Below are 13,749 nucleotides of genomic sequence, written 5' to 3'. Positions count from 1 at the left end.
GGAGGTCACATGTAGATCCTTGAAGTTCCCCCTTTCTAACCCACTCTCTCTCTATGCTCCCAGCAGCGCCACTCACACCACTGGTCCTGAGGGGATCATCTGCCCTGGATTCCCTGTGTTTCCAGTTCCCATCTGTACCAGTGTACCTCCTCTGGTCTAGTCAGGCTTGCAAGGTAGGATTCAGATCTTGACAGTGGGGTGGGGGGAGGAAGCATTTAGGAACTAGAGGAAAGTTGTATTTTTTCACGTTGCTACATCGCACCCTGACTGTTTCGTCTCCTCCCCAAGACCCTTCTTTAAGGGTATGTCCAGTGACCTACAAATGGGCTTTGGGTCTCCACTCCGCACTCCCCTGCTCATTCACTATGGTAAGATTTTTGTTCTGATAATGCCTTAAACCTGATCCCTTGAAACTTTGTAATCGCACAGGCTGGTGTGCTTCTTCCATGTGGGCTTTATTGCTTCTGAACCAGATGGCCGCTTGTTTACCTTCAAACCTTTTAGACCCCAGATGCTATATTTTTTGATAGCCAGGCACCATCAGCTTTCTTCACCACATTTGGTTGTTCACCCTTTTTGTCTTCAACGGTTGTGTCGGGAAGGTGAGCATCATAAAATGCCAATTTAAAAGAAGAAAGTATTCTTACATTGAGGGAGTACTTCAGTGGAGTCCCAATGTCCTTCTACTACCTTAATACTAAACCTATAAATACATGCATATAGATCTATTTCCCTAGTCTCATGTACAAATATATTTGCATATGTACATGTCTTTATCTAGACCTCTATGAAAACCCTTTGCCTCCCAGCTCTTTCCTCTATTTCCTTTGACTTCCCTCCTGTCCCACTCTCATGCTCAGTCCCCACCAGTGTTTCGGCAATTCCTCTTAGTCACATTACCCTTGATCATGCCCAACCAGGCCTCCTACACCCTCCTCACCAGCAATTTGGATCCCTTGTTGTTCCCTTGTCCCTGGGTTTGTTAACACCACTTCCTTACCTCCCCCTCTCCCATGTCCCACGGAACTATTGGTCCCGTTGTTTTCTCCTATTGTTCATCCAGCCTATCTTATTTAGACAGACCTGTGGAGATAATAACATGCACAAAAACAAGACAGAGCAAAACCAAGCAACAATATACAACAAAATAACAACATACTAATGAGAAAAAACAAAACACAACAAGAAAGAAAACTTGTAATTAGTTCAAGGATTGTTTGTTGGTCTTTAAAAGTGTTTTCCAGTCCAGTCTGTTGGGGCATCATGCCCTGGCCCCAAAGTCTACCTTCAGCATTCACTGGGGACCTCGCCGCTCTATTCCCTTGCTGTTCTGTTACACCCCTTAATTATTTTGCCTCGATGTGGTGGGATCCGATTGGGTGCAATACCCACACTGTGTCTCTGGTGTTGTCCTCTGTAGAGATATGGGTCAGTGAGGGACGTCATGTCTCATAGTGGGGCTGGCCATGTGATCCTCTCTGTCGACTGACTGCTCTAATTGGGAATATCAACCTCATGGCCTGGTGGTCCATGATGTGCTCTACTCTCTCCTCCTCCCCCTTCATATGCTCCCATATGCTCTGATCAGATATGTCCCTTTTCCAGAGCTGTAGATTCAGTGCTGTCCGTTGAAATAAATTCTTCTGAGGGGAGGGGCAGGTGTCCATTTGGTTGGTGTTGGGGCCAGCCCCCCAGACCTCTCCACTGATTCACTACTCCGCACCGGCATGTTGCATTCACATCTTGGAGCACCGGGTTGAAATCTGGTCCCTCTTTCCCTATGGAGACAAAAATAGTACCCTCCCATTGGGTGGGTTAGTGTCCTGTGCCCCCGCTACCCTTTTCTTTATTATTATTTTTTTTCTTACCCCACCTCCGTTTTAGTTGTGTACCATGTGTACCCCTGTGTTTGGTCTGGTCCCTGCCATATTATGTGGTCCTTGCCCCAGGAATGTTTGTATACCGTAGCTTTTTCCCTATGCCTCTTTTGCCTTTTTTTTTTAAAGATTACCTCAGCAGCCTTTGAAGTCTTTCCATATTTAAGTCAGTGCTATCTGAGGTCTGTTTTCTTTTTGCCCTCTGGGTGAGGTTGTTCTATGTGGTGGGCTCTTATTTATGCTTGGTGGGTGTTGTTCTTCTGCCCATACTGGGTTTGCAAGGATCTTTTGTAGGCTGGATATCTTCTAACGTATTCTTTGAGTTTTTCCTTGTCTGGGAAGACTCTTACTTCTCCATCTATATTGATAGATAATTTGACTGGGTAAGGTATTCTTGAGTTTGCATTGTTTTCCGTCAATTTTGGGAATATGTTATTCCACTCTCTCCTCTTCTTCATAGATTCTGCTGATAGGTCTGAGCATATTCTTATTTGGGAACCTTTGTATGTGATTGCTTGCTTGTTTTTCCCTAGCCGCACTCATGATTTTCTCCTTTTCCTCTAAATTGCATAATTTAATTCTTTTGTGCCTTGGTGACTTCTTCTTGTGATGCAGTCTTGCTGGGGTTCTTTCAGCCTCCTAAATGGTTGCCTGGTTCTCATTCACTAAGCTGGGGAAGCTTTCCTCCAAGAATTCTCTCACTATTGTTGCATATGACTTCTTTGTTGTCTTCCTCCGGTAAGCCAATAGTTCTCATGTTGTTCCGCTTCATAACATCAGACATCACTCTTAAGTTTTCTTCAACTTCTCTGATGATCTTATTAGATTTTTGTTTGCATTTGTTAAAGTCTGCCTGGCTGCCCTCCAAGTCACTGATGCAGTTCTCTGATTCCTCCAGTCGATTCTTGAGTTACGTGAGTCTGCTACTGGTTTTTGTTATCTCCTCCCTAAGTTCCTGTATTTCTCTTTTATTTATGGCTTTTACCTCTTCTATCATTTCATCCTTTTTCTGTATTGTTGCCCCATATCCTCTATGAATCCAAGTAGCATTCTGAAAATTCCTTTCTGTGACTGTTCAATGTCTCCTTCCTCTATGCATGTCATTATGTTCAGGCCATCTTCAGGCATTGCCTTTTGTTTTTCCCGTTGTTTCGTTGAGGTCGTTTGGGCTGATGGCTGTTTGCCTTGTGTTGGTTTAGATGAGCCAGGTGCCATTTTCCTGTGAGTTGTATAGCACTGGCTCTCTCTGGGAGACTTGCAGGAGAACTTCTTCGAACTGCCTATAGCTTATTTCACTATGGAATTAACCTACCACTTTATCCTCCTATAGCTTCCCTCTCAGGGAAGTGACCCAGAAGGCTGGTGGGTTGCCTGCTTCGGTGTTGCTGAGGTTGGGCAGAGGTTCCTACAACAGCTTGAAAGGTTGAGGAGTGTTGGCTGAGCTACCTTAGGACTCCAGGCACACATGTAGGAATTCCCCTGTTAGATGTTTTAGCAGAGTATCCCCTGGTGGAGGTTGGCAGGCCCTTTCCCAGCCTCCCTAGCTACACAGGGTGGAGTTCACCTAGCTGGGTGTGGCCCAGGCATACATGCCCTAGGCTAAGGGGAGTGGTCTGGAGAGACCAAGAAAGAGAAAGAGGAGGGAAAAAAATCAAGCCCGCTGAGCCTGTGGGGGGCAGGGGAGGGGAGGATATAGTGAAGACATGGAAACAAAGTAACAAATGTAGCTGAGTCCCGATCCCCCGCCAGTGGAGCTGCAAGGGTTTAGTCCCTGCTCTGAGGCGGCAGCAGCAAGCTGTGGCTGTGTTGAGAAAAGGCCCCTGTGCAGCCCTCCAAGACTGAGGGGGAACAGAGAGGAGCTGCAAGGGTCCAGTCCTTGCCCCGAGGTGGGTGGTGGCAAACTGTGGCTGTGTTGAGACCAAGCCGCTGTACAGGCTCCAAATGGTCCCAGGCTCCAGCAGAGACAGTGGCAGGGCCAAGGTCAAATCCAGCCGTCCTCCACTGAGGTAAGCCAAAAGCCCCCAGCCCCTCAAAACCATGTGGGTCTGAGCCTACTTATCATTATGATGCTCCTCCTGCATTCCAGCAGTGTTGAAATTCCCTCTAAGCAACTCTCCTGGGCTGAAATCTGCAGAGTTCCTCTGGTATGTATTACTCCATCACCATCTTGCCGGAAATCTCTGTTGTTGCTTTTTTTTTTTAATCTCCCCCCCTCCCCAATCTTCTCTTAGGAGCTAATGCAGACATCATACCATTTCATAGTTCAATCTCATTAAACAGCATTGTGGTATTGTGACCAAAATCCACTTCAGAGTCTTTTCTTCCTCCTTGATATCAGTTCCCCCTACTAATGCACCCCACCCACCACTTCCCCCACTGCACCCCCAGGAACCCTTATTCTAATTGTTGTTTCTCTAGCTTCATTTATCCTGTGTTTCATATACCAAAAAACATTGAAAAACACATAAAAAGCGCCAAGAAGGCTACCCACAATGACAAAATACAACAGATATAAAACCCAATATTAAAAAAAACCACAGAAAATATTAAAAACCAAATCAAGGTCAAATGTATCAAGTGGCAAAGTTTTAACCAATCAGGTCAGGTTTATCATTTTAATCTACAACAGTCATCTCTCCAATATTCTCTGTCTGATAACCAGCTTATTCTCATCTCTCAATTATGGTCAGAAGGAAATCACCAAAGGCTTATTTCCTATGTAGATCCTGCAAATATATTTTGGCCTTCTGATGTCATCCATTGCCTTCTACACACCAGAATCTCACAATATAAGCTCTGATAGTATTCCATCCTTAATATCTGGATTATATAATTTATAATCCTTAGGTCATAGATGTTGGTGTGCTTCTTCCATGTGGGCTTAGTTGACATATCACTTAAATTGCTGCTTATTTGAAAACAACCCTTTAAGAACCAGATGATGATAGCCTGGCACTATCTAATTTCTTCCCTGCACTTCGCTATGCAACCGTATCTTCTGTGTTTCATTTGTGAAGGTGAGTAATGAGTAGGGCCATGTCATCAGAAATAATTGTTCTTAGCCTGGAGCTAAAATTAAGTGCGAGCCCCAAATCCATTCCCAGATCTATGTTTTTAATTTGCCTCTGGCTCACCTTAGAGATATCCTTGTTAGTTTATGGTAGCAAATGATATCAATCTTCTCCATGGATCATAGGACCTTTTGTTTATAGTGTCATTAATTAAGCTATGGTACTAATTTTTTGAACACTAGTGAGAGAGGGAGATTAAATAAGGGTAGGCTAACTATATCTCAATATCTAGATTATTCATTTTTATAGAATAAATCCTTACCTGACTGGATGCTATTTACTTAAAGAAGTAGAGTTGGTTATCAGGCAAAACTTGCAATAATATTCACTGATAATGCCATTCAGGTCTGCCAGAATAAAACATATCTTAATACAGCAAGTAAGGCATTAAAGTATTAAGTCAATGTTGGTCTACCTACTGAGCTAGGTGTTTATATAAATGCATGTATGTGATCATGAGGTGTCAATAGGATCAGGTATCAGGCATCAAAGAACAAAATATCATATTGTGAATGAGGAGGAGGAGTGAGGAGGACCCAAAGCCCATATGTAGGCAACTGAACATCCCCTTACAGAATGGCCACAGGGAGGAGATGAGTCAGTCAGGGTGCAGTATAGCAATGATGAAACATGCAACTTTCCTCTAGTTCTTTAGGCTTCCCTCCCCCACCCCCATCATGATCCCTTGTACAAATCCAGCTAGACCAGAGGATGTACACTGGTACAGATAGAAACTGGAAACACTGGGAATCTAGGACAGATGAACTCCACAGGACCAATAATGAGAGTAGTGATACCAGGAGGGTAAGTGGAAGGTAGGGTAGAAAGGGGGAACTGATCTCAAGGTACATATAACCCCTTCCCTGGGGAGTGAACAACAGAAAAGTGGGTGGAAGAGACATTGGACAGTGTAACACATGACAAAATAATAATAATTTATAAATTATGAAGAGTTCTTGAGGGAGGATGGGTGGGGAGGGAGGGGACAAAATAAGCTGACACCAAGGGCTCAAGTAGAAAGCAAATGCTTTGAGAATAATGATGGCAACAAATGTATAAATGTGCATGACACAATGGATGCATGACACAATGGATTGTGATAAGAGTTGTACGAACCCCCAGTAAAATTATTTTTAAAAATTAAAATAAATGCAAGTATTTGATTGTATGTGTGTAATAAAACACATAGACACAAGTATGGATATTTCTTATATATAACCCAATAACTCATTATTAAGATTTGGGGTTTTCAGGGACAAGGGAATAACACATGATCTAAAATCGATGGTAAGGAGGCTGTAGAATGCCTGGTGGGTTGATCAAGTGCAATGTAGTCAAGAAGAATTACTGAAAGCCAAATGAAGGTCAAACATGATAGTGGGACAAGAGGAAAGTAAAAGGAAATAGAGGAAATAACTGAGGCAAAAGATATTTTAGATGCATAAATACAGGCATGTACATGTGTAAATATATTTATATATAACAATAGGGACATAGATCTATGTGCATATATTTATATGTTAAATAATAAGGTAGCAGACGGACATTACTCAACATGGCTCAAGTCCTCCCTCAATGCAAGAACACTTTGTTCTAATAACCTGGCATTCTGTGATGCTCAGCATCCCGACAACAATCGCTGAAGACAAAATGGGTGCATATGCTAATGTGGTGAAGAAAGCTGATGGTGCCCAGCTATTAAAATATATTAGTGCCTAGAGTCTTAAAGACTTGAAGATAAAAAAGCGGCCATCTAGCTGGGAAGCGACAAAAGTCCACATGGAAGAAGCACACCAGCCTGTGTGATCATGAGATGTAGACAGTATCAGGTATCCAGCATCAGAAAGGCCCAAACAAACAATCATATTGATTCAAACACTGGGGTAGGGATGGGAGACCCAAAGCCCATCTGTAGACAATTGGACATTCCCTCACCATAGATTCACAGGGAAGGAACAAGCCAGCAAGGGTGCAGTATAGCACTGATAAAACATGCAACATTCCTGTAGTTCTTTAATGCTTCCCTCCCCCAGCCCCACTATCATGACCCCAGTTCTACCTACAAATCTGGCTAGAACAATAATGAGAGTAGCGATACCAGGAGGGTTGGGGACAGTAGAGGGAGAAAGGGGGAACTGATCCAAATGATCAATGTAAACACACACACACACACACACACACACACACACACACCCTAGGGTGAGGAACAACAGAAATTAGTGAAGGGAGACAGCAGACAGTGTAAGATATGAAAATAGCAATAATTTATCATTTGTCAAGGGTTTATGAGGATAGGAGGGTGGAAGAGGGAGGGGGGAAAAAAAGGAGGATCTGATACCGAGGGCTCAAGTAGAAAGAAACTGTTTTCAAAAGGATGAAGACAACATATGTGCTAAAATGTGCTTGAACTAATGGTTGTATGGATTGTTGCAAGAGTTGTAAAAGCCCCCAATAGAATGATAAATAAATTTTAGATTTGAAGGATTAAAGCCATAGTCTTTTGGGACATCTCATTCATTCAGTATAATTTAGTTTATGAAGTTATGTTCTACTTTTTAGTTTGTTGAATTTTTTCTGGAGTTTCAAAAGCTTATGACTGGTCACCTAAGGTACAACTTAAAGTTCTACTTAAAGTGAACCAAAGAGTAAGATGGAAACTAAAGACCCGAAGAAGAATCCAATCCAAAAATCACATCCACATTTACCTGAGACCAGAACTAGATGGCTACCATTACCTAATTAGTTCCATTGTAGATGGCTCCTGATAATAAAACCATAAATTCCTATTATATAAAAACAATAAAAGATAGATCTGATCTGGAAGACTTAACATTATTGATATGAAATAATCTTTAAACCTTGAACCAAAACTCACCCTGAAGTCTCTTTATAGCTAAATAACACATTAGCCCCCAAACTAATAAATACCACCCATAAGTACTGTGTCTTTTTAAAGAGATCACCCATATGTGACCCTGATAGACATTGAAGCCAGATTTAAATGAGGATGTGGAACAAGGGATACCATTGCTGATGTCAGTGGATCTTGGCTGAAAGCAGAGTACACCAGAGGTTGCTTGTGTTTTATTCACTAGGCTAAACTATCTCATGTGTGAATCATAACAGTTTGGATAGCCATGAGAAGAATGGGAATTCCAGACCACTTCATTGTGCTCATGTAAAACTTGTGCATGGACCATGAGACAGTTGTGGGTACAAACAAGGATATCCTACTCAGTTTAAAATCAGGAAAGGTGTGCATCAGGGCTGTGTCCTCTCACCACACTTCTTCACTCTGTGTGCTGAGCACATCATCAGAAAAGCTGCATTTCATGAAGAAGAATGGCAATGATTAGAAAAACATAATAACAATTTGTGATGTGCAGATGACATGATCTTACTTGATGAAAATCAGGAGGACTTGAAGTAATTTCTGATGAAGATCGAGGATTAAAGCCTTTAGTATAGATTACATCCCAATATAAAATAGATCAAAATCCCCACAACTGGACCAATAGGTAACTTGATAAATCGAGTAGAGATTGAAGTTATCAAGGATTTCGCCTTGCTTGGATCTGCAATCAGTGCTCATGAAAGCAGCAGTCAGGAGATTAAATGATGCGATACATTAGATAAATATGCACAAGATCTCTTTAAACTGTTAAAAAGTAAGGATGTTACTTTGAGGACTAATATGTGCCTGACCCAAGCCATGATACCATTTTGACTGTATCATTTCAGTTCCCTCATGAACCTTTTCACTTCCCTTGCGTACACATGGAAATTGGATATTGAATAAGGAAGACTGAAGAATAATTTATGCATTTGAGCTATGGTGCTAGCAAAGGATATTGAAAGTACCACAAACTACAAAAAACAAATCTGTCTTGGAAGAAGTAGAGCAGGGAAGCTCATTAGAGGCAAGGATGCCAAGACTTCATCTTCTTTCCCTGTGCATGTTATCACGAGAGACCAGTAACTATGAAAAGAGGAAGCCCTCGGAAAGATGAATTGACACAGTGGCTGCAACAAGGGCCTTGAACATATGAACAATTGTGAGCATGGCACAGGGCCAGGCAGTGTTTCGTTGTGTTGTACTTAGGGTCACTATGAGTTGGAAATGACTCAGTAGCACTGAACAACAACTAAAATAAGTTTAGAGTCTTTCTACCTAATATATATATGTCCATCATGTCCTGTCGTGTATCTATCCATCCCTCTATCCAGTTGTTCCTCCTTAATTTAGAAAACCTTACTGGTGTTGGTACACTTCTCCTAAATTCTTCAAGTGGTACCACGTTTAACTATCTTCCCTTTATTTCAGGCCAACTTCAAGTCTGGAGCCCTCTGGAGCTCAGCAGCCCCTCCTTTCATACCCCTGAGATCCAAGCCCAGATAATCTGGGAAGAGCTTGGCGTTGGCAGCAGTGGTTTCCTCAGTATGCAAGAGCTGACTCTGGTCTGTCAAACCATTGGGCTACAAGACCTTGAGAAAGAGGTGAGAGAAAGCCTGAGACTGACCTGTCTCAACCACTTTTCTTTGAAATGTTTGGTCTGAAAACTCTCACCCTCTTTTAGACTATGATTCAGACATATCAATTTCTCATTAAAACTCTTGACTGGCTTCAAAACTCCTGTCAAAGAATATATCTCAGACCCCCCCCCCATTGTGATAAACTCTCACCACTGTAGGGCAGTTGTGCCAGGCACTCTTAGACACAGTCACTCAAGATCACCGTTCCCTGCCTGCCAGGCTGATTGTACTACGGCCAAGTAAGGCCTCTTTAGAACCTGTCTGTAGTCTCATCAGATGGGAATAGAGGTGGAGTGTTATATTGCAGTCCTCACTCTTCATTAAAGCGCTCTTGGCCTAGCTGCTGTTATCCTGTGACCCACTGGAGCCAGGCTGGTTTTTGTGGGTACATCTTCCACCAACATACTGCAAGTTCCCAGCCACAGCAGATAGGAAATAAGTTATTTATGGAGTTCAGGCAGTTTGAATGACTCAGCTACTGATTATGGAACTAAAACAGACATGGTAGTATAGATTTCCCTTGAGACTGATAAGGAAAAATATTTTGGAAATACAGCCAGTTGGGACCTAGACAATTTTGAATGTGGATGAAGATGAGCAAGCTGCCCTTGTTGAATGCTTGATCCAAAAGTTTGGAGAAGCAGGAGGCCCAATGGTGACATCTGGGTTGAGCTGCCTGTTTGTGGAACCTCTGCATCAAGCAAAACATGTGTTCTGATCCAGGTGTATGACTTTTGTTTAGGAAATGGAAGATTTGTTTAACAAATTGGATCAAGATGGAGATGGCAGAGTAAGTCTTGAGGAATTCCAGCTTAGCCTGTTCAGTCATAGACCCAATTCACTTCCGAAATCTTCTACTCCCATCGAACTGAGTGATCCTTGGACTCATTACCAGGTAAAATAGGACAAATAAATTATGAACCACATTAAGTATTATCTTTCTGATGACTGCAACCATAACCGTCAGCATCTTTCACAAACCTGTCCTCTCTGAGTCACCTGACTGTTGTCCAGGGGTTCAAGAGGGATAAGAAACAGAGATATGTGTTTGAGATTCTGGGGTCACACAGACCTCCATAACTGTATGTCCCTGGATGGCATGCTCATCTCTGAGCCTCATGCTCCTCATCTATAAAATGGGGCAATTGTGATGCCTGCCTCCCAGGTGTTGTTCTATAAGACCAAGTAGTGTCTGACATGACAGCTTCAGCCATTCTTAATTGTGGGATAGAGAACATTTCAGTAGGGAAATCCCTTTTCCCTCATACCATGATGCAGCAGGAGAGCAATGTCAAAGAGCATTCTGCAACATCTCCCTCGGGCAGCCCTTTTGATTTAGGTCCTGAGTCTGGATTCCTCCCTCCTATCCCTGGGTTTTATGTCTTGCAGAAGTACCAGGTCTCCGTGCAGCTTTAAACAGAACAGATTTAGGCAGTTTCCTTAAATCATAGCATTGCTCAGTGACTGCTGGGTTAGCACTTTCCGAACAGAAGAAATTCCTTCTCCCACCACAGAGCAGACTGCTCTAAGGAATTCTTGCTTTCTGCACAAGGATGTGGCTGACTCCCATGTTGTGTGGGAGGCAGAGTAAAACCAGTGTGATATTCTTCACCACTGAGTAGGTACTTCTGAGAGCATAAGTTTTTCATTCTAAAATCAACAAGAATGCAGGAAGAAGATATTCAAGAGCATTAAGGAGAGATTTCAGGCCATATAAGGTAAAAAAAAAAAATCAGAGTATGGCCCTTATATGTCACTGATTGGGTTAATTGGCAGATATGACTTCCTTGAAGCAGAAGCAGCCCCATGTTCCCTTTGTATTCATCTGAAGTATAGACTAATGTGGACACTGAACTAGGGATGGATGTGCGCATAGTTGGCATTAAAGAATCAAGATAGTGGCTATAGAGCCGTACCGCTTCTTGTGCCATGCACACCTTCCTGAACAGATGCTCTCTGGCCAGAGGTGTGAGTTTGTAAGGAGGAATCTTGGGGAAATGACCTAGGCAGGCAGGTATGTCTTCCAGGAGACACCCACATCAAGTGAAGTGTGATCCCTGTTTGTGGATTAAGATTTGAACATGGAAATGGGTTTCTCTTCTTTGTCAAGGATTTTCTCCAGGGTAAGTTGCACTGAGGCTAAGAACTAGGGAAGATACAGAAACAAGGGTAACTCATGTCCAAATGTGGAGACCTAGGTGTTGCTGGAAGCTAGTGTAGGATAAGGATCTCAAAGTGGCACCCCTGAGCCTGCAAGGGCAGGATCCCTAAGAGTTCTGTAACCTCGAATACCACTGAAGTATGGGTCCTATGGTAGTTACACAATCTGGTGTCAACTTGTGGAGGGGTAGAGTCTAGCCTATCAATCAGGTCATAGCTTGATGACCTCATTTGGACCCACCACGAAGATAAATAGCTCACTGGAGGCCAGATAGACACAGTCTCTGCATCGTCTTCCTTCGGACAAGTCACATGGAGCTAGGCTGATGAAAGCCAGAGCCTTAGAGCTGGAGGAGCCACGTGGAGACCCACACCAGCACTGAGATGCTTAGACTGCCACTGGATCCACAAGATATTTTACTCTCTGATCTTCCTGCATTCAGTATCATTGCATATGTTTTGTGAGTTTGAAGAGGACTTTATAGATTGATGTCAGACATATGTGCTAATATCAGACTTAGGGACTTGATTTGAACTAGGGTGGGATGTTTTTGTGATATTCAACTGCTCTTGTATATAGAGCTCTTTCTACACACAGATGGGTGTCTATGAATTTGTTTCTCTAGTCTACTCAGACTAACACATTATGGTCCCTTGGGAGTGGAGTACTAGATAAAAGAATCATAAAGATGGAGAGTGGATGTTTGTTTGATCTCTGCTTCATGATAGTGCTTCTTTGGCTAGCCAGAAGTCAGATATGGCCATGCAGTTTACTGGATAGTTTTCTGGAAAGAATATGGGAAGTTAAAGTTTGGATTCTTTTCATTGGTTGTAGTCTTTGGTTATTCTTGTGTGAAATGGTGAAAATGTGATTAATGTATATTTTGAGCTCAGGGGACAAAATCACCCCTTGAATTTCTCAGAGTTGCTTAGTGAAAATGGCTGACAGAAGGTCAAAATGGCTGAGAGAAAGCTGGCTGGAGGGGCAGGGAGCACTTCAGGCAAGACGGCAACTGAGTAACACATAGCAGAGGGACTCTGCAGAAATTAGCGCAGGAGAGTCACTAAGGGGGATGTTGTGCACTGCCTGGTTGCAGGAGGAGCGTCATAAAGATAAACAGGCAAATATCCACTCGGTTTTGAGGAGCTGGGGGCTTTGTCTTACCACAGTGAAGGCTGGCTAAGGTCTAACCTTAGCCCCACCACTGTCTCAGCCAGAGACGGGATCATCTGGAGCTGGCACAAAGGCTTTATCTTAACACAGCCACACTTCAACTCCGAATTGTGGAAGGGTTTAAACCCCTCCAGCCCCAGGGTCAGGGATGGGGTTAAGCTATATTGTTACTTTTGTTTCTCACTCTTCCTTCTTTCCCACTACAGTTTCAACAGGCTCTTCTTTTTTTTCCTCTCTCTTTCTCTTCCTTTTAATCTCACACACCACTGCCAACCTCCAGGCATCTCCTCTTATCCTAGGGCTTTTACTCAACAAAGAGGCTAGAGATCTTAATATTACAATTAGACAATTTGACCTGATAGATGTGCACAAAGCTATTCACCCAAATACAAAAGAATTTACATTCTTTTCAAGCCCACATGACACATATTCAAAGATAGAGGTGCTGGGGCATTAGATGAATCTGCATAAGTTTAAGCACATTGATATATGTACCTCTCTCTCTGACCACTGTGCCATAAGACTGGAAAACCAACAAAAGGAAGATGAAGAAAACAAGGACAAACAATTGGAAGATGATAACTCTCTTGCAAAAGGAGTGTGTGCTGGCCCAGATCAGAGATGAAATTAGGGAATTTCTGGAAATCAACAAGAATGAGCACATGATGTACCAAAACTTATGGGACACAGCAAAGGCAGTTATCAGAGGAAGTCTCATAGCAATACATGAACACATGAAAGAGGAAGAGAGACTTATGATTGATATGCTGGCACAAAATTTACAGCAACTAAAGCTGAGTCAACAGGACAAACCTATTAATAGATTAAGAAAATAAATAATAAAAATCATGGCTGAGATTCAGAAGAGGGAAAATAAGAAAACTATGGTAAAATTAGTGCTGCTAAAAGTTGTTTCTTTGAACAGATAAATAAT

General features: G+C 42.5%; 1 pseudogene; it reads left to right on the top strand.

Annotated features, from left to right (window-relative positions):
- Nucleotides 1-13,749, top strand: part of LOC142436586 (ninein-like protein) — a 91,141-nt pseudogene that overhangs the window by 11,152 nt on the left and 66,240 nt on the right.

Source organism: Tenrec ecaudatus, unplaced genomic scaffold (assembly GCF_050624435.1).
Source record: "Tenrec ecaudatus isolate mTenEca1 unplaced genomic scaffold, mTenEca1.hap1 Scaffold_426, whole genome shotgun sequence".
Taxonomy (NCBI): domain Eukaryota; kingdom Metazoa; phylum Chordata; class Mammalia; order Afrosoricida; family Tenrecidae; genus Tenrec; species Tenrec ecaudatus.
This window is presented reverse-complemented; position numbering and strand designations above follow the sequence as displayed.